We start from the raw sequence: 22951 nt of genomic DNA on the forward strand, positions 1-22951 counted from the left end.
GAAAAAGATGTGTACTATATATTTATTCAACATTTTTCTTGTTTGCCTCATGTATAAAAAAGACCCACCTTTGGTATTAAATTTCAGAATTTCAGATTTTACTCGAGAGCACCATCATCATCTTTGCCTCTCTGCCTTGTGTGTGTGTGTGTTTTGGGGGTCTGAGGGGACACAAGGGGCTGAATGGGTGGCCTCAGCTAGCGTTTTTTCATCTGGACCAATCAGGAAGAGAGAGTGTGAGAGCATAGTCCAGCATTTGGTTAATGCTCTCTTCACTTGCTGTTGGAAATATACAATTCACCATATGCCTGGCCCATGTATGACCCACTAAAAGCTAAAAATGCCCAGTCAGTCTCCCACTCAACTTAATGTATAATATCAGCCATATATGTATATGTACATGTATATATATATATATATATATATATATATATGTATATATATATATATATATACATATATCTTGTTATGCTACAGATGCATTTAAATGCACGTCCATTTTGATCTTGATCTCTGCTCTTAAAATGTTAAATTATATGTAACTGCACACACACAGTGCACACTTAAGTACAAACGCTAGCATGCAGAGATTAGAGATGGCTTATAATGATGCGCTGACATTTTCTACTTAAGAAGCTCTGATGGAGTATTGCCAGTGAATAGTTTGTCTGTGCGAGTCAATACTCCTCAGGCTGTATTAAGGAAGTTTCAATTTATTAGTCAACTTCATGCATCTGTAGATGAGATCCTGTTGGTCATGTTTAACACCAGGTGCACTATCACACTAATCAGTCCCAGCTATGGAGACATTAGTACAGATACTGTACCTCCTTTCGGAGTTTAGTTATTTGTTTGTATACATTTTGGAACCTGTATATCCTTTTTTATTAGGCTATGATCTTTTGGTGGGGACAGTTTGCTTTTATAATAATATAATAATAAATAATAAATATTATATTATTATATAAATATAATAATAATAATAATACCAATAATAATAATTATCTGGAAATAATGGCTATTTCTTTAAGACAGCTTCTTTCTTTCTTTCTTTCTTTCTTTCATTCATTCTTTCTTTCTTTCTTTCTTTCTTTCTTTCTTTCTTTCTTTCTTTCTTTCTTTCTTTCTTTGTGTAAAGCCAGCTCGCTTTATTGCCATTCCAACCTGAGTGCTGATTTTTACGAGCACGAATTGAACGCAACACAGTTCCCAAGGAGAAACCCGCAAAGCCAAAGGAGAGTGGTCGTGTGTGGTGTATCCGGGATCCACCGTTAAAATCCATCCAGGCAGTACCGGGGAAGGTCGGTCTGTGTTTTAAACAAACGGTCGGTCAGTGCAGGTTCTTGCTTCCTGTGCCTGCACACATTCTTTACTATCCATTAGTGTGAGGAGCTGCCAAGATTCAAGCTGCTGAGCCTCAATGTGAACGGGACTTTCATGTGAGTGATGCGATGCAGGTGAAAGCGCCCTGAACGCACCCCTTAGTAAGTAGCCCTTCAATTTTCTTTCTGAAATGAAAATACAGAGAAGTGAATGTTGCCTGTTTGATAGATCATTTTTTCCCACCACAAACAATGCTGTACTTCACATAAAGTGTTCCTGAGGGCACTGATATGTGTGTGTGTGTGTGTGTTGAGGTCCCTAACTAGGATTATATCAACCATCAGTCGTTTAATTTATTTTTTATGTATTTATTTTTAACACAATATACAGTATTTTATGTATAACAGTCTATGTACATAATACATTTGTAACTGATTCATGGTTTAATTTGTTTAAAGACAAATTAACTGGGACCTAGTGTTTTATCCCTAGAGGTCTTTGACTGACTTTGTTTGATAAAATATTGAAAGATATTTGTGTGCAGTCAGTCGCTGAAGCTCAGTAATGAATTTTGCTGTCTTAACTTAAGAAGCCACTGTGGACAAAAAGTCCCCGTATAGTGCTAAAAATAGAAACATTAACATTTACTCATCCATCTTTTACAAATATTTTTGCGACATCGAACCATAGTCTTGAGTATTTGATTTCCATTGTTCAAAGCTGCTCTAGAAATGACTGTCTGACTCCTACACTTAAGAACTTAACCTCATTACCTGACTCAAAGGAGGAAAACAGCTGTCACACTGAACTCTCCTCACCTTTAGTAATCATCCAACACTGTCACCTGTGTCAGACAGTCCTGTGGACAAATATTGTATGCCCACGACAAAAGAGTGTAAAATGATGATGTTTTAGAATGATGACTGCATTTGTCTTTATTTTCTCATCCCATTATGTGATGTCATTTAGTAAGTGAAATACCAAGGCAGTGCCGTTATTTCTCGGTGAGTCCCTGGAGTTTTTGAAATACTCCCTGGAGTGTGGTCGTGCAACATTTTGGGGATGACTGGGCGTCAGGAAACAGGTGCATCCATCCAAGCAATGACTGGAAATGCCCTGAGGGCCGATGGGAAATCTGGCTGGCTTCTAGACTGCAATCAGATAATGTTAATGAATACAGTAAAACTGTGTAATTAGGACCAGTAGCAGCTCCTTTGTTTTTGTAGGAATGGAAAATACTGTATAATAGAAGCTAGGATTGCTGCTGAGTCCATTTCACCTGCATGTTTGGCTTGTGTGGTTTTAAGCAGGAAAGACTGACAGGAAACAGATTCTTCATTTGCAGAATCTCTTCACAAATTAGATCATGGCAGCACAGACATACGCAGCAGCTGATCACTTTCTAAAACGACACTGTTTGTTTGCTATTTCTGATATTATACATGTGCCGTCCCTGTGGATACTGTATATGTCTGCAATAACCCCTGGGACAATATATGCAATATTTTTGTTAATATTTTTTTATACATTATGCATTTGTGTTCATGATGCTGCAGCTCTTTCGGTTATTTTAATTCTACTCATATTTTACTCTCACAAATCATAGATGTGTGTGAATGAGTGCATATGCATCTTTTTTGGTGCTATTAAGCTTGCTGTTTTGCTTGCTGAGAATTTGTAATAACTCATCTCTAGTGTAAAGGTGAGCTGCAATGGTCGTTTATTGCTGTATGATGGACTGGTGTTTGGTGACCTGGCCTGAACAGCTTGCACCCTGCCTCTCGCCCTTTGGCTCCAGCTCCCCCATGACTCTCGTTAGGTAAGCAGGGTTGATAATAGATGGATATATAGTTAAATTTTAGTAGCAAACACTACTTATGAGTGTCCTCCCCTTTCTTCTCTACATGAGGCCTTTCTTGTGTGTCTAGTTGAAATAAATGAACATATAACCTGATGGCCCTACCATTATGTTTTTACAAATGCACACAGTTTACACATAATATGGTTCCCCATTAACTTGAAAGGGAGGAAATTCTAACATACATTGGGAGTTATTTTCAGTTTCCAATAGTGAAGTTGACAGGCTAATGTCTAGGGACGCTGTCATGCGCTGTAGAAGTCATAGATTTTACATCCTCCTGCAGAGTGTTGCCTTGTTGCTCCCTACATGCATTTAATCAGTGGGGTGATGTGATGAAAGGTCAAACAGTGGTCCTGCAGGCTTACACACACAGATGTAAACAGAAGTCTCTAAGACCAGAATTAATGAGACAGGTCGATCTGTCAGGCTAAACCAGCAGGAATGCATAGCAGGTGTACGAAGAGCCCCGGGGCCTTCAATGCCAGTGTGGCATCGAATTGGTTTTGTTTTGGAGCAACATCAGCTTGACTGGACACAGTGTAATTACCCTCCATTAACTTATTGGCAGAGTTCATGTGTTTCTTTTTTCCATTTTATTGACTTCCAATTGCTTGGACCCTTAGTCATAGTAATTGCTGTGGTCATTAAAATGTCGTGAGTTCACTCCCCACAAATGACACCACTTTATATGACTACAGTGTAAATTTAGATAGGAATACTGCTTTGTGGATTTCTCTGACACCTATTTGTTGCTTGACACTGTCCAACAAACAAAAATACAATATATAATGTGATGGTGGTGCAGTGGTCTCCTTGAGTCAGTCCTATGATGGACGAGGAATTTGTCCAGGATAAACATTATCTCTTACCAAAATGATGGTTGGATGGGCCTCAGATCCTATTACCCTCCACAGGATAAGTGAGTTAACTGTAGATAATTAATTAACCGTACCAACCATATTAATCCCAGTCATTTGTGTGTGACTCAAATCTCTGCAGAGTTTTACTGCACAGGTTTTAGAAACACCTTTTACATTGCACTGTATTCTATTTTTTTGTACATTCTGCTGAATCAACACTTAAAAAAAATGCTGAATAGAGTGGCGCTAAATGTAGCCTCTGCTGTTGACCACAGCTAAAAGACACTCAGCCTTGTTGAGAGGAATGCCACCTTGATTCACGAGCACAGTGATTAAACCTTTTGAAAGAATTTGAAATATCTGAGCTGAGCTGGAAAAGACAGCTCTGCTCAGATGCCATGAACAACATGAAGGTTGTTCATGGCATCTCATTTGGAGATATACGTATAATATTGGGATTTGTGGCGGTAACAATGCAGCATGCAACATAACAATGACCATGGTTGTTGGTGTGTGTGTGAAGCAGCTAAACATTGTTGAACCTCTTACACTGAACCCTGTTGTCCCCTGAGAACCTCCTTTGTTCTTGTGTCCTGCCTGCAGGATAAACTGTAACTCATTCCCCCCCACACACACTTGTCCTGTTAGAACATCAGTCGCAGCTGCATGAAGGCAGTATGAGTCAATGTGTGTGTGTGTGTGTGTGTGTGTCAACCATCCTCCCCCCTTTACCAGAAAACACCGTCTACAAGGGATATTGTGGGTGGGTGACAGTCTGGAGTCCCTATCCCAATTATGGAAAACCTCTAATTACCATTGGAGTAATTAAAATCAGGCAGCTGTGGCAACAATAATCTGCTACACAGAAAGACCATGGGGAAATGCTTTAACTGGAGGTGAAACTGTTAATTTTATCCCTTTACGATGCATGTGCACAACATCAAATATGACCACCAACCCTCAGAGACAGTTTAAGAGAGAATGATCTACTGTACCCCAGCTGAACAGTTGCACTTTGGGGAAGGGTTGATGTATTAATCAGTCCGGCCAATTACATAAGCCGATTTTTGCCATTTTTTAATGGCCATCATTGGTCGATTATAATTTCATTAATCAGCTTCTTATTATAGAGCTCCAGATGCCACATGACTCAATTTGCTTATAGCGCCATGTTGGCAGGAAAAAATGAACGTCACTAGTGCCGATTTTAACCTTTGAGAGCTTACTTTGCACTTTAAATCCACTGAGATCGAGCGATATATCATAGAATCTTACACACTGAGTATATCTGATCCTTACAATACCCCCAGGTGCTTATGGAAGTATGGAAACAACCGGAGTTGAAGGTTAATGTCATAAGGTTAGTGTCTCAAAATACAGTTCAGGCTCTCCATTTTAGTTGCCTGTGTGTCCCCATTACTCCATCTTCTATTCTTGCTTTGAGTTTGTTTTATTGCAGTGATCCACCTTTTCATCTTCGGTATCTTTGGTGAATTGATTTCTGAAGATTAGCATTAGTCATAGAAAGACCCATATTGGTCCACCCTCAGGGTTAGAGGGTTAGATCCTGTAAAGGAAATTCAGCTTTCCTTGTCTTCACACATTGTATATATTAGATATTCTTTTCAAAAACTTGCAGGCATGTCTGAAAATATGGCTTTATGACGCTCAGGAGCCACATTTAGCTCAACTCCTCCTCAAAAATGGTGTCAATATAAAAACTCTCAGGACCTTTAACTGCACCTGCACTACTTCCTTTGTTTTGTCCCACAAATGTGTCTTACTTGGATGTAAAGACACACAGTAAAGCACTGACACTTTATCTAAAAGATGAGGAAATGAAGCAGAGAAGAAGAACAGAAAGAGGAGCAGACTCCTGCTGTGAGGCTGCAGGAGCTGCTAATAAAGAGGGAGAGTGAGGGTGAAGGACTGCTGCTAAACTAGCTCTGTTTATGTGCATGTGTGTTGTTAAACTGCCACCAGAATGGTGAAAATGTTGCTTCTCTACATGTTATCAGAGCGTTTATGTTAATATTCTGTACAAACACTGTAGAACTGCGACGTTCGTAGACTCTGGTCCCCACTTGAACTGGAAGACCAGAATAGTGTGTGTGAGTGTGGCCACGCCCCCACAGTCTCAGAACAGAGAGTGAATCCGAATTTTACATGATTTAAAACCTAATTTTTAAAACACTTAGCGACTTCTATAATCACTCAAATTTGGTGAGGTGGTTATTAACACATCGAAAAGTCAGAAGTGATATTTTTTTATCACTTTACAGGGCTTTTAAGTTGCTGACTGGAGAGCAGGAATGCCGCTTGATAAAAATGCTAATAATTGTTTAGCATGTTCATGCTCTGTCAGTCTGACGAGGCCGGCTGAACTAGTTGGCTCGGGAGATGTGTTCAAATAAACACACACGCAGCAGCTGACAAAAAGAAGCACGTGCTGTGGAGGACGCAGATAGTGTCAGACTTCACGAAGATTCTCGTCGAGATTCACAGACAGAGTGAGTAGTTAAGATTCTCGTTTGATATGAGTTCAGATTTTATCTCACCAAGTACTGGCCTTGTTGCCAAGCCTATTGGCTGACTTTTATTGTTATGTCCAGTGGTGGGAAGAAGAAACAAAGAACATATTATTTTACTCACAAGACATGGCAATTTACCCCACATGACTCATTTCAAACAGCATTTCACAAAGGACATACAATAGTAATGTACACACTGAACAGTGTTTTACTTCCTTACAGCTTTCATTAGTATTAAATTAGTATGATATGTCCAAAGTGTTCCTCCTCCAATGAAGCATTTATTCCATGATAATATAATCTGGATTAGCCTGCATAATCAATCTGGTTTATTAGTATGGTTTTATTAACATAATGGTAGTGGAAGACGTGCAATTGTCATCCATAATCACTTCTGTAAATGTAAAGGTTGATTGAAGGCATTTTCACCCACAAAAATAATTTTGCTTTATTTTATTTTATTAGCTGTTAAAGTAGATCAAGCTTTTTCAATTGAGTTCAACATTTAATTGTGATTTCTGGCAGAGATTGATCCTACATTCACTCTGTAACAGGCATCAAAACAAGATAGAGTTTCACATGACACCACAAATCTAAAGTATTAAAGGACTGAGTGGCATCAACTGAATCCCATGGGTACTCAATGGAATAGGACCAGTTATTTAATATAAGGGGCTCATTATGAGGTAAGGCACTCAAAACAGTTCTTCATTATCAGATGAATATAGATGAATGAAAATGTAATTTTAAATATTGTATTCAATTTCTGTTGGTAACCACCTGGTATTGTAGTTCTTCATGTTATATAAGGCCATTTCTAACAAGACAAACAGAAGATGTAAGTGATGGCTTTAATGTCAGCTCAGCAGCAGCATCAGCCTCTTCTCAGTGCAGTCATCTTTTAAAAGCACAACCTTACTGACAGGCAGCTTGTGGCAGAGTGAACGACCCCTCCATCCATCACCATCTATAATGTAACCACATGTCTGCAGCAGACTGGACTCAAGCAAAAGTCACGCCATCCAACCCTTTTCCTTTTCCTCGCTGACAACCGGTAACGCTTTTTCTATTCCATATATATCCAACCTCAACATAGACATTCAGTGAAGCTCTATTCAAAATAAGTAAGGGGAGGAAAAAACTTGTCCAGCTTTGACAACAAACACATTCCACCTCAGGTTTTCCAGGTTTTTTGTTCAAAATTCACTTTAGGGTTTGTCTCCAAAAGAAAACCGCTACAAAACATTTGCAATTTTGCTCATCAAATCGCTGCGATTCTTGCTTGAATATTTGTATTTGCCACAACGTTGTAAATCAGTGAGCAGAGCTGAATCCTTACATGGACGTGATGAAGTACCTTGATCTGTCGGGTGTTTAATTTGCTAATACAATTTCAAAAAGTTTATCTGTATTATTTTCACATCCTTAATTGGGTTTCCGAAAAATACCACAAATTACTTATTAAAAAAATTTAATGACAGATTTTATCTGTACCGGGCACCATTAACCTTTAATGTCTGTTCAACAATTAAATGAAAGATAATAAAAACATTGTGACTGAGCGGAGTTTTACCCGTGAACACTGTTTTTTATAGAGAAATTATGGTTCCACTTGATCTATTGTTGGCTCACGTTCCCCATCAAAATGCAGTGTATTTCTCTCAGAGGACATTTCTCCCTCTGTGTGTGTTTTTGTGTGTGATGTGAAGCCAGATGCAGAATGTTAATGAGACTGTGCTTCTCTGACAGCTTGAAGACAGCATCTGCTTGTGTGTTTTGTGTTGTTTGCATCCACAACCTTTCCACTGGACTGTTAGGAATTCGGCTCAGAGCACAGGGGTTATTGTAAAAGCAGCTGAGTCGGCCAGATTGTTTCCAGTTAAGAGGTTAGCTAGTTGATCATCGGGGTCCCAAAGGAAACCGTCCGGTTCAAGAGGCTGAAGACGCTGCAGACGCTGAAGACTCTCTTTGTGTGTCTGCTCTGTCTTCAGCAATTTCATTGGTAATTTAAAGCTGCAAGCAGCATCTAACAGGCCTGGGTTCTGGCTGTCAGCTTGTTTTGCTTTACGGGAACTAGAGATGGACACACTTCTGCTGACAGGACTGTCTTGTTCTCAGGTGTCTCCTCATCTCGTATTCACACCAGCCCTTCTAACTCGAAGTGTGTTAGTGTGAAAGCAAACTCGGACCGGCTATGTTGCAACTCCCAATTGAACCGAGTGTAGCGGAGACTATTAGGTGTGAATACGACTTAAGATCTCATGGTAACGCACAGTAACGCGGTTTTGGATGTCTGCAGTTACCAGACTGAGATCATTTTTATAGGGTACATTGACCCCAGCACTTTGCATACATGTGTAGGTGGAATATGCCCCATTTGAGCATTTTGGCACATTCAATTAACCAGATCTGATGCCAAAAGTGTTATTGTGCCAGACACATCTGCGTGTTTAACTTACTGTGTGGGGATTTAGCTATAGATGTGAAGTACAATCTAGTAAGCTGAGTTTCACACTCCTTTTTATAATTACACATTAGGATTCAGCTTGTATTCATTCATTATGCAACTGACATATTGCTTTTTCAAAATCCTTACATAATCAGCAGCTTTTCCATTGTGTCTTCTTTTATTTAGAGTCTCATATTTATGTCCACTGCTTTATGGTGATGTGCATTTCTAGCCCAAGGACTCGTCTAATGGCTTTTCCATGTGCTGCTATTCAAAAGGCAGCGACTTTGTGTGGCTTCCTGCACTTTTCTATGGACCCATGGCCATATTAGTCTCATTGCATAATGTTTGATTCAGACGTGGAGCTCATCCTCATGCAGCATAATTGCCTCCCAACAGCTCACAGCCATCGCTTGTTGCCTTCGTTCTGCCTGAATAGTGTCATTCAGATTCAAAAAGCCTCACGCACTGTTTGAACATTTTGCATACATGTCAGCCAGCCTCCTCCATTAATGTGTAAGTGCTGAATTTTTAGTTGCTTCCTTCTATTACTATGAAGATTACCGCCACTGAATTTTGATGTCCAGTGTGTTTTATTTCTTCCTCCCACGCAAGACTGAATCTTTATCAGCAGCCTTCTCTGTGGATAAGAGGACTATTCATCACTGAACTCTGTTACTCTTCCCTTCATTGATAGTGATCCAGTCCAGCATTGCTTCTGGTGTCTTTTCAGCTCTTGAGATTTAATAATCCAAGCAAACACCATTTGTAAATATGTTTCGCAGGAAAATGTGTCTACCACAATGCATTTATTGTAAGTACCTGAAAGATGTTCTTAAGAGATGTGCCCATTAGATAATGAGACACATTTAAACCAAAAGCTGTTTTAAGAAATGCACTCAAGTCTGGAAATGTTGTGGATGAGACCAATCAAGGCAGGTTGATGAGACAGACACGTGGCTGGTGTACTAAGAGCTCCTGCTTTGAGCGGGACTCTATGGCACACTGCAGGGACACATGGATTGACAGGAAAATTGGATCTCAGGGCTTCCCATCAGGAGGGCTGGGTTTATTCAGGGCCCTGTGCGGCTGCAGGCTTGCTGATTATGAGCGCAGGCTCCCTCCTGCACGTGGGGATTTAACTCAGCAGAAGCACAGCTCAGGGGGAAGCATGTGTACACAAATACCGTAGGCTGACATTTTCATTCATGGGCACATCTGAGAATACAGGTCATCGAGTTTGTGTTTTTCTAACATTCAACATGTAAATGCCAGGTTCATTCACACCAGACCGGATAAGTGTGAATTGAAAATGACTAATAAATTAGGTCAATAGGTCATGATGATGCTTACCTGTGACCCCGTTTTTGCTGTTAATGCACACATACATCAAAGGCATATTTAACATAGCACACACGGTCACGATTAAAAAAACACTGCTATGTTTTAGCATCAGATGGTGGCTCTATAGTTGCAAGCCTCTGTGTTGGCGTTCTGTGGTTTCAGCTTCAGTATTGTGAAGATTGGTTTGTTGGATAATTGTAAACTGAATCTGTATGGATATTTTTTAGATTTCAAAGTCTCATGAACAATGTCATTCCTTAAGACTTCATATAGTTGCCCGTTACGAAAGGATACTAGTGGGTTCAACACCGACTTTGACAGTGTTTGGATGAGAAATGCAAGAGAACAGGTACTGGTTGTGCACTTTTAGACACTCTAATAATACATTATAATACAATAATTATACATTGTTTTACGCTATTTAATAGAAAACATTTTTAAAACCTTATTCAGACATGATATTAACATTCATCCTGAGTGATCTGATCACATTTGGACAGTAAGTACTCGTCAGTGCATGCCAGATCGGATCACAAAAAGCTGGTGAAGCATGAGGTCACAGGGGGCACATTAGGGAAGCATTTTAATTCCAGGTGTGAACAGCATACATACAATGACCTAATATGATTGGGTCTCTCAGGACAGCTGTGAATACCAGGTCTGAACACTGTTGGTTGTTTGGTCGTGTTTGTTTTGGTGCTAGGGTTATGGTTTTATTGAAGTGTTTTCATACCTCTACATTAGAGGTGGTGTTAAAGTAACTCTAGAGCACCGAGCCAACTCTGTCTGACCAAATCCTGCCAAGTGTATTTTTATGCCAGTGGACAAAGACCTAGTTTATTATTTAAATTTAGTTCAGTGTGTCAACCCTGTGGCTACTTCCCTGTATGTGTGCCATTGTGTTCCTTTGTGAGTTGTGCCCTCCATCAACCTCCACCCATCTCTCATTGATTGTCAGGCATCAAAGGATGGCACTGTGCCCCACAATGCCCCTGTGTTTCCCAAGTAATCAAGCACCATGTAAACACACTGGCAAAGGGCTTTGTTTTTTCAACATCCTGTATTAACTCACCACTGCCCCATCCATGTGTATGGATTTCCATTTAGCCAAGGAGGTCAACAACATTGCATTGTCCCTCTCTAGGATAAAACACTAACATTTATTGTTCAGCAGCACTGAGGTTTGCATGTTATGAACAAACTGGCTGTTCACACTTTCCTCCCTCCTCATGCATGTGTATTAGGTCTCATTTAGTCCTGGTATTAAAATTCGTCCGATCGTGGATCATGTGGACAGCCTTAAGGACCACTGTTCATCCATCCATCAATCCATCTTGTACCGCTTTATCGCCCTCATGAGGGTCGCGGGGAGCGCTGTACCAATCTCAGCTGACATAGGGCACGAGGCAGGGTACACCCTGGACAGATCACCAGTCCATCAGGGCCACATACAGAGACAAACAACCATCCACCCTCACACTCACACTCACACTCACGCCTACGGTCCATTTCGAGTGTCCAATTTACCTAATCCCCATATTGCATGTTTTTGGACTGTGGGAGGAAACAGGAGACCCCAGGGAAATCCATGCACTCACGAGGAGAACATGCAAACTGTACTCAAATACAAGGAGAGAAAACAAAATTGACTGTACAGATATGCCCGATATGAACCAAAGCACTGCTCCAGCTGCAAACATGAAATAAGAGTTTAACCCTTAGAAAAAAAAAAGTGACCATCGGTGTTCGTATCGGTTTATTATTAAGTGTAAAACTGCAATAGAAGTTGGATGGATTAGTGTAAAAACATGGTTAAACTGCAGTGGATGCGAGGACGTAGGCTGAGGAAGCGGTCTGTGGATTCTGTGATTGAATCTGAGGAGGAATTCAGGACGTACAGTGTAGGACCATTAAGAGCTGTACGTGATCTGGCTGTGGTTGGATCCCTGAGGACAGACACATGTAAATGACAGGTATTTTAATGTGGACAAATGACTTGAGTGAAGCCTGTCTCCTGCGTCTACTTCCTCCTGTGTTTACTGATTCAGGAAATCCCTCTGCTTTAATAGGCTGCTTCATGCTTTCTGGCCCCCTCAGTTACTACCTCATCACTAAAAGCTGCCTCACCCTCCCTCGTCCTCCTCCCCTGAGTCATGGAGACTGTGCTAAATTTAGCAAGCCTAAAAAAGTAATAGGGTGGCAAGTTGTTATTGAGTTTGCACACAAATGTCTCTCTTTCTTGTACCGTGGTCCCTCTGCTTCCTCTCTCAGTAAAAAGCTTGTCCGTGACTCACCAGTGGCAGAGTAAGGGCCTTGTGAATTATTGAACCAGAGGTGAAGAACTCATAAATTATCTAACTGTGTGTCGCCGGATGGAGTGGGGCCGCTCACTGGAAACATCTCTTCTTGACGACTGGTGTCAGTACCACATACATGGGTCTGATAACAGGACGGGGCCAACCTGAACATTAAGACACCAACACACTCGCTTACTTGACGTACTCTCTGCAGCAAAGGTCATTTGTTCTTGATGGGTACACACCCCCACCGGACCAGCCCCCAGTGCGGTGACCGCGGCCCGACCCGGTACCCAACTCTCAATGAAATCAGAGAGATTGCATTGTGTACACAAGCGCACATATACAGAGAGAGGGGAAAAAAAACATGTGATTTGTCGACTCCTAACGCGACTTGTCGACTTGTGCCACTGACATTTTGACTAATTGGCTTTTCTGTTAATGCCCTAATCTCCACTAATTCATGTTATTTTCCCTGACATTAAAAAAAGGGATCAATTGACTCTCAGTTGACTCTTGCCTTTGCAGCAAGAAGTCCCGGATTCGTGACCCGGCCGGAACAAGGGCTTTTCTGCATAGACTTGCATGTTCTCCCCGTGTGTGTGGGGGTTTTCTCCCAGGCGCTCCAGTTTCCTCCCACAGTCCAAAAACATGCCGATTTGGGGATTAGACAAGTTGGACACTCTAAATTGAGTGAATGGTTGTTTGTCTCTATGTAACCCTGTGATGGACTGGCCAACTGTCCAGAGTGGACCCGGCCTTTCGCCCTATGTCAGCTGGGATTGGCTCCAGCGCCCTCTGCGACCCTCATGCGGAGGATAAAGTAGTAGAAGATGATGATGACGTTGGTGGATGTGGATGTACAACTGCTTGTTTTCATTATGCAGTCTGTGAATGCTGTCCTCGGCAAATAAGCTCAAGATACTCTGCCTACCCAAAGCAGAATGAAAAAGTTAGGTTAGGAAATTGCATTTTTGCAGTTAGTTTTATCATACAAGATCTAATCATCATGAACACGAATGTCATGCAAGACTGATACAAAATCATACAAGAAAAATAAAAAAATCTTGTATTATTATAATAATTAATAATAACAGACATTATTGTAGTATTGGTTTGGTCTATTCAGTGTCAGGAAACAATAAAAACATTTCACCCACTCTCCAGAGCATTTTCAGTTGTCTTGCTCACATTCATGTAAACACGTGTGAGTCCCTCCTCCTGTGAAATGATTTATCTGTTTTGCAGAACTGTTCAACGATTCACTGCACAAAATACTGTGATTGGATTTTTAATGCGAAGGGTCTGCCGTGTTTTTTCAGATGTTGTCCTCGCTCCTTGCAGCAAACACAGCACCTGCCTCTTTAGAATGTGAGCAGCACCTGCAGTCCTGTTGCCATCACGTGCAATCAGTGTAAAATTCAAATGGTCACATTGGAAATGAAAGTGGATTTCTAACATGGTCAGTTTGGCATTAATCTCACAAACCTACACCCCCCTTTTGAATGGATGAAATAATTAATGCCCTCCTGTGGTTGCTAAATTGATTTTTTTTGTGATGGAGCTGCTAGATATTGAAGAAACACTTCTGTTGATGGCTAGAAGTCTTGTGATCCAGAATCCTGGGCGCTTAGTGAACGCACCCCCTACAGGGAAAGCTGCACGGACCGATGCTAATGGTTTCAACAATGTGCGACGTTCTTCTGTCAGAAGCTCTTGAAATAATACTGGTGTAGCACAGTATTGGGAGAATATGTGATAGCATTGTTAGAGATTGCAATGACAATATGACAATTACTTCATACTGAAGTATAGAATAGTGTCTTTCAGCTTTGGTTGACCGCTAACATAGATCCAGACAGTGAGATGCATTATTTCTATTCGATGAGCATGGTTTTATTGAGAGAGGGAAAAAAAAGAAAAAAAAAGGAAGTGTTCTCCTCATGCAATGATTTCTAACACCCCTTACTGCCTGGATTGATGGCATAAATGAATAAAAATCAGAAAATAAGTAAAAATTTGAATAAAAATAATCTTGTCTAATCATTTCCATTCTGATATCCCTATGAGGGTGTTGGACTATGTTGGTCAGATTTAACTAAAGTGTGATAGAAGATGCTGATGAGAAAATGCTAACAATTTAAAAGTTAATTATGAAACAAAAAAGCAGGAATTGCAGTCTTTGCGATGTAAAATACCGACCCAATGTCTTAGGCCACCATTATATGTGTTAGCAATGCTATAATGACCATACAGTATAATGATTTCACTTTATTGGAACAACAATTAAAACAACACAAATATTTAGTATGACCTACACTCACACTTACACAATAGCACGACACTGCCACTCTTTTAACTGGAGTGGAAACTTAATTAATGTTACTGGTGAAACCTGTGTTTGTTCTACTATTTTATTCCAATCTGCTTTGAAAAAAGGTCTATCACACCAGGTTTATGAAAGACAGGCTTTAGCTTTATACTCAACAGCAGATTTCTAAAATATAAGACCAGCTTTTAGTCACATCATTCCAAACAAAATGCCAAAGATCGCAGAATTTGACAGACATAAAAACAACAAAGCTGGTGGAAACCTTTGCACAATATTATGTGATGATGATCCGTTTTCGCTATGTTGTGCAGCTTTAGTCAACACTACAGTTGGACTATAATAAGCAGTGAAGAAATTGGTGTTTATAGATGTTGTATGTCTAATTCTGGCAACGAGACATCTGTAGCCCTTGGTTCGAGCTCTGTTTCATACACACAAACACACACCATGGAACTTCTGGCTAAACCCTGCGTGGCGCCTTCCATGACTGGCATTGCCACAGGAAGTTGGGGTTATGGGATGTCCCTTGAGTCTCTCATGTGGTGCGCCGACGGCAAATACATACAACAACACCAAAGCAGGAGACAGACATGTCCCACATGTGGATTACGAAACAGCTTCATTTTGTGAGCCACGAATACAATGGTGTTTGATGCCGTCGTCTGTTAAAATGATACAGCACATAATCATATTGGAGTTTAAATATTGTGTTATGTAATAAGTGTGCTTATTAAAGAGGAAAATGGGATTTTATTTGCATTAAAATCACTTTGGTGGTATGAGAAGACATTTTCATGGTTCATAATAGGAAGCAATCATGTTAATTGGGTCTTGATGCATTGTGCTGCCCCTCACAGTCAAAAGCCTGCATATCCTTAATGCATATAAAGCAGTCATTTTGTAATAATTTATAATATTTCATGATAGAATGGTTTTGAAATTTTTTTTTTTTTTTTTAAATGCCTCTGTTTGATGAAGAAACAGTAAAATGATTAAGGTTTAGAAACAAAACCAACTGGGTTAGGACAGGAAACGATAATTTGGGCTTTAATTAAATACTTTGTTTGGGTTAACCGCCTCCATCCTCTGACTGAATAGAAGTTAAAAGAAACCAAAATGGTGTTGGGAGACAGGAAACTAGCTGTGGTCTCCCCTTATCCCGACCTAGATATGACTTCATTCACACATGTAGATCCAAAGCTGATGTCTTCAGGACATGCCTTTCTGAAATATCCGCACCATGTTACTCCTGCCTTTCATTTCCTGTCATCTGTTTACAGTGGATGTGGCAACAAAATTCTTGAAAAAGATAACTTACGATATCTTGTCAAGCAAGCATAGTCTTTCAGATTAACTAGCAATTTTGATTCAAGATGACTGTTGTTTTTAAATAGATTCGACTAAGTTTTTCCTGATCTGTACTGTATGCTTGCCACTTTCCTCAACATCAAACTGAATCCACATACAACAACTCATTCAGTCAAAGATGTATTGGAACATTTGTTTTCACTGTTCACATCCAAACTTTCATTAAAGATAAGATATAATTTTAAGTCATTTTATTGGGGTATCATATGTTATATTGTGGGCATGTCTTTCACTGAGACAGGTTTTGTGATGGAGAGATGATGCATGATGAGATTATGGCAGGACCGCTCCAGTTGTTCGGGTTTTTCCAGGTTTAAAGTCAGGAGTTTGGTATGTGTGTGTGTGTGTGTGTGTGTGTGTGTGTGTGTGTGTGTGTGTGTGTGTGTGTGTGCGCACATTGAACTCTGGACTGTGGTGGCTTTACTGTTATCCATGGACACTCAGTCTCTGGAGTCATGTTTTTAATCCAGGTCCTTGGCCAATGTGCAGCTGTCATGTCACTCTCTCTGACGAGAATGAAGTGAAAATCGAAGATTGACCAGCTCTCCAAACGTGGCCAGGATGATGAAAAATTAGAATCAGTTATTTTTCCGCACAGAGGCTGCCCCAAATGACACAGCACCTGCCTCCACTTGGCTGTGTGTGTGTGTGTGTGTGTGGCTACAACAGAAAGCACCTCACAGCTCAAACATAACAGCCGCTTCCCCGTTTCCATGCCAACCACAAGGGCTGTTCATGCTGGAGCATGCTCAGTTTGGCTGCCTTCCATGTAACAATAGCCAGTGAGAGGGCTCACACTCACTCACACACACACACTCACGCTCTCCCTCTCCCTCTCTCTCTCCCTCACACACTCTAGTCCAGCTCACGGTGGGAGCGAGACGGAGAGGAGAGGCTGCCTGCTGCGCTGCAGAGCTCATAACCCACTGACCAACAAACACACACACTCGTCCACAACAAAGGTGAGTACACAAACCAGCAAATGTTGAATTTCCTGTCTTTTTATTTACCGGTGCTGGGGAGTTTACGGCATCTGTGGCTTCACCTCTCTGATGGAAAGGGCTGCAGTGTGGATACAGTTGTTGCTTGTGAAAGACTAGAGATGAAGAGCAAGCATGTGCTCTGCTTTGTGACTGACAGGACGGCGTGTGCTCCCTTCTGTATAATTCTGTTTCAAAGCATCACCGTTGTTATACTGGTTTGACTCCCAGTTCGAGCTTGAGAAAGATGAGGTTTTATTTTATGAATGGCAAAAGCAGATTTAATATTTATTCCGCTCAACTGGAGGTGTAGTAGTTGACAAAGCAGGGTGACTCAATAATTCATGTAGCCTTGTGTGAAGGACAGTCAGTGGGATGACAGCAGGTGTAATGTGATGCTTTGCATGGACACAGATAGCTCTTTTATGCTCTTTTGACACTGCAGCTCAGTTTTACAGCCCCCTCCCGTCTGCCCAGCTCACCATATAAAGAGTTTCAAAGCCTGCTCTTTGAAAACTATCTTCAGCCCCAGTTATGAACCAAACAATAATCAGTCACCGTTAAAAGAAAAGGGAAGATCCAGCCTGGTCTACATTCTCTCTTACTCCTGATGATGTTACATGATCTGAAGGTGGAGTGAATGTGAGGAGCTCATCCTCACGCTTAGCCGACCCTCTACGATCTCGTGTCTCTGTATGTGTGCGAGTGTGTGTCCAGGGGCACAAATAGACTCTCTGTCTCTCATTGTCTGTCTCGCACACACACACACAAGTGTCTCCCACAAGAGTAATTGTTGTGGCTGATACATTTGTGTTTATTCCTTTGCAGCTTGTGTGTGTTGGTTGTTCACAGAGCGCATGATGGTGTGGTCTGATCTGTGGTCTCATATGTAAATTAGAGGTAGAATCAGGGATGGATGATGTGGTTGACATGGGGATATTTGTGCTGTTGTTGTCAGTTTTGTCAATACTTCATTTATTAATCAATATTTGCTTGAAATCATAGATTGAAATTTATATTTAGCCACACCAAAATTGAATTCCTGGCCCATGGAGCACAGGTTGAAAATTGATGCTAGGTGATTTAGTTTGACACCAGTTTTCTGTTAAAGCTCTCTCTTGATCAGCAAGTAAACAATGTTTATTTACTCTAAATAAAAAATAGCCGTTTAATAATAATAACAATAATAATAATACTACAAAAACACTGGCAAGTTTGTTCTAACTGTGTGGACGTTAGGAGAAACCTCTTTTACACTTAAGTCACCTGATTGTTAATCTAAATATATTGATTGATGGACCTTTGAACTCTTTATCATTTCAATTTAAATTGGTAATTTGCCCCTCTTGATAATTTCACTAATTGATCCAACTGTAACATAAATGATTATTGGTTGGCTCCTGTCTGCCTGGTGCGACACATGGAGGACACATGTCAGCACATGGAGAAAGAGGAGGAGGAGGAGGATGAGGAGGAGGACAACATGACAACACAATATTGTGTTAGTGCTGGAATTTCAGCTCAGGGGAAAATGGACAAATAAAAGGCGAGAGGAAGGAACACTGTAAAACAGGGACAGAAAATAGAGAGATGTACAGAGATGTCTGGGAGATAGAGGCAAAAGAGAGAGTCGGAGTCATTCTTACGCCCTGCGGGAAATTGGAAAATAAATTGAGTTGACGTAGGCAGGTTTGCATAGTGATATTGATGCTGGCTGGTGTGGACTCGGGGCTTAGGAAGTTCACACAAGGCTAATCATCTCTGTAGCCACCAGTTAGGATGACCACAAGACTTCCTGGGGATAGCAATTAGTAATTTCCATCTGCCAATGATAAAAAAAAAAGATACAGTTGATCGTGCCCGATGAGTTTAATTAAAGCGGCTGTCAATTTTTCCATTGCAATATTGCAGTTTTTCCCCTTAATCTCGAAACACTGTCAGCTGATGTTTGAGTGTCTGTTTTGTGTCGGGCAGAATATAAAGTGGTACCCAGTGTGGGAATTTCATTGCTTGGAGTGACAGTGTGACACTTCAGCATCGTGAGCAGAACCTTCCCTTCATTTTTCTTTGTTTTCTTCCACATCATCACATTTGTCTTCGTCTCCTTCCTCCTCTGAGGCAGTTTGATTTTGGAGAATTTAAAAGAAACAACTTGTGGTTGTAAAGTTGTCACAGGTAGAGATGTGGGGGGGAAAAAAGCTTCTATCTTCAGTCGTTTGTGTTTGTATCATTACGGATGGATTTGATCTTTCCTTACTTCTTGTTCCTTAGTAGTCTTCAGTTGACGATTTACCTTTACTCCCAATTTGATTCTCTATTTATATGCTTCCTCTCGGCCAAATCATCATGCGACACAATGTCATGTCACATGTGGACGACACAAAGACATCTGAGTATCTGTATCTGAATATCTCAGTGATATTAATGCTGGATGGCACAAAGCTTTCTCTAACTAAACAACTCCACTTCAGAAATCATTTTACAATTATTTGATTCATTGATTATTGATTGACTAGTAGTCAATTGAAGATTACTAATTGATTAACTATTTTGATAACCAATCCATCAGTTTCTACGTCTTAAATGTGAATATTTTCTGGTTTCCATATAACAAAGAAATCATTAAAACTGAATCAGTTTAGTTTCTTGTCAAAACAAGACATTTGAGAACGTCAACGTTTCCCAGTTTGAAAAACACTAATCAACATTTTTTAACAGTTTATGGACCAAACGATTAATCGATTGATTGAGAGAATAATCAACAGAATAATTGTTAGTTGCAGGCCTCATTTTGTTTAATGCCCCAAACTGATGATAATAAATAAACTTGGTTTTCTGTCCGTTTGTGTCAGACCATCAGCCAGAAACCTCAGTGTATACTCTGATACAGATTTGACCTTTGACCCTCAAATAAAGAAAATTGTCAAGTGCTGGTTTTTACAATTAATCCAAAAATCTCTCTCTTGTATGGTTCAACTGGCTTGAGTTTAAGCGTTTACTGTTCACTTTTAAAGCTTGCGTAGCTCTGGCTCCTAGCTGCTTTTCAGAAATGTTGCCCAGAATGTTGTTCCAAATTTTAGGCTCAAATCCAGAGGATCCATCCCTGGACTTTGGAACAATCCGCCTTAGGAGATAAGGTTCACAAAAGCTGCTTTTAAATCCACTTTTATATATTGGCATGATTTACTTATTTATTTTAATGAATTCATGTTTGACAGTTTTTACCTTGTTGTTACTGTTGTTTGTTTCTCGTCCGTCATTGACCTTGTCTGTGAAAGCACTTTGACAACTACATAAATAAAGTTCTGATTTTTATTATTATGAAAAATATGAATCTGTTATTATGAAAAGAGAAAGAAAGAATGCAGTTACAAAAAGATGTTGAAAGAAAATTAATTTTTCCTGCTACAATATTTGTATATGGTAACGAAGCCTCCACTAGGGTTAGGTACTGTTCAAATTTTACTGGATTCAGTACCAGTAATTTGTATCCAGTATTGGTACCCAAAAAGTACTTTATTTCAATACTTTGATTTTGGATATACTTAAAAACCACATTGTACTACATTTTCACACACAAACATACACAGTTTATTCAGTCTACTTCCTGTAAACTGTAGTTGCAGTCAATCATCATGCCTCTTCATTGCCAATCCCATCTCCCACCATTTCCCTCTCCTTTCTCCATCCTCTCCGTCATCCTCTGAGCTGAAAGTCATCTCATCCTTACAGCTATATCCCTCCTCAGCACTCACCCTTTCCTCTCCTGTCCCCCTTTCCCTTGATGGGTCTCTGTCTTTGCTGTCATCTGAAAAGTCCTCCTCTTTCTCCATGTAGTTTAATCCAATTACAAACTTGTCCTTGGCTACTGGAGGAGAAAGAAAACCGGCGTCTCTTTTATTTTAGTCCCCCCTCTTTTGTCTCCCGCTCTCTTCAAAGTAAGAGTGAGTCATACGATGACATCCAGAATGCCTACAGCAGATATAGATCCTTGGAGTCGTTGGCAGCAGCCAGTCACTCGATAACCAGCTCATGATGTATCTCTCGTGCATCCTTGTTAAAGCCGACAATGAGCTGATGAGAAAATCTTTTGGAAAACATTGACACACTCAGTAAGGTCAAGGGCCAGCACTGATCCAGCAGATAAGGAGATGAGCTGAATTTGAAAGCGATTAGTTTAAAAATAAACTTAATAGTGACAGTTTTTTCTCCCAGAAAAAACAAACAAACTATGTATTTGATGTACATTTTTTGACAACATTTTAGAGGAAGCTGAGCTTCCCACTGGCCTGTATAGACATTTACCTACTTATAACTATCACCATCTTACAAAATGTATCCTGAACTTGTTAAACGGGGCTTCCCATGATGAATTCAAATTGCCACAAAATCAGTAATCTGAATAAGATGATGCATCTTGCATAAAGCGACGGTAAATTAGACAAAGGTTAGTGTTCCTTCCAGGAGAAAGCAACTGTAATAGCCACTATTACACATGTTGTTGTGAGGACTGCCTCTTTTGAAACATCATCCTCTTGTCATTTTTATTAACGACAGGGAGGTTATATCCTCAGCAGCTGCCCAGGATCCAGCAGCTCTACAAAACAGCAGACTCTGTTTATTAATTTCTTTAGTGGCGGTCTGGTTAAATAGAGGATGTGGTGCTCTGATTGCATACATGCATTATTTTTCTCTTTCTCTTCCCCTCTGCCTCCATCATCAATCTCCATTTCTCCTTTCTCCCTCCACCCTCACCGTCTCTTATCTTACCTACAGTATCTCCCCTCATTCCTGGTTATGAGAGTGACTCACATAGCCATCTGCTGCCCAGCAGAATCCTCTCTTGCCTTATTAGCCTCCTTTTGTTTATTAACACCACTCCTGGGATGACGCTGATACGTCTATTTACCCTGTCTATCCCTTTCTCTGTGTATCCCCAACTCCTCCAATCCCCTAAAACTCTCCTCTTCTTCACTTTCAGGCCTTTATCTTCTTTTCTTCTTGCACAACCTTTCTCCCATTGCTTGGCCCAATTCATCTCTGCACGGGCTGCTTGCCTTCATCATTTCACCTTTTTTCTTATTTCTCCCAGGAGACAGAATGTAGGAATGAGGTCAGGCATGTATGTGTGTGTGTCTGTGTGTGTGTGTGTTTGTGTGTGTATTTGGATTTGTTGCCTTTTTAGGACCTTTTCTGGCATAAACACTGACCTTGTCAGGACTAGTAGTCCTCATGGAGACCAAAACCTGGTCCTAATGAGGCAGAAGCTAAGGAGATTAAGCTAACTGATTAAGTTAAGGGCTAAAATTGTAATTGTGGTTAGGTTAAAGTTAGGGTTTGTGGTTAATGTTAGGGACAGTGCTTTGGCTTTGTTTAAAAGAAGAAAACCTGTGCAAACCTGTGTGTGTGCGCACGTAAGCATGAGCATATGGATATCAGCAGACTGTTGATGTTTTGTTGATGTAGGTGTTGCTGATGTCATTATGATCCCCTGCAGAATTGTCAACAGAAACAGGAAAATAACCTGGAGTGTATATGTGCGTGTGCATGTGTGTTAGTGTCAGACCTGCTGAACCTAACTAGTGTCATATTACATCTTTATGATT

At 40.4% G+C, this 22951-nt stretch overlaps 1 protein-coding gene across 3 annotated transcripts in view; it reads left to right on the forward strand.

Annotated features, from left to right (window-relative positions):
* The first annotated feature begins 1217 nt into the window (after positions 1–1217).
* Positions 1218–22951, forward strand: part of si:dkey-91i10.2 (uncharacterized protein LOC555224 homolog) — a 57035-nt gene continuing 35301 nt past the window's right edge. Inside the window, exons 1-2 of one of the 3 annotated variants that reach the window (XM_058620581.1) lie at positions 1218–1484; positions 17225–17327. The gene's annotated coding sequence lies outside the window, so the exon portion shown is untranslated. The remainder of the gene's footprint in view (positions 1485–17224; positions 17328–22951) is intronic. The other 2 variants (XM_058620596.1, XM_058620588.1) reach the window with 2 other exon arrangements.

The sequence above is a fragment of the Solea solea genome, chromosome 2 (assembly GCF_958295425.1).
Source record: "Solea solea chromosome 2, fSolSol10.1, whole genome shotgun sequence".
NCBI classification, from domain to species: Eukaryota; Metazoa; Chordata; class Actinopteri; order Pleuronectiformes; family Soleidae; genus Solea; species Solea solea.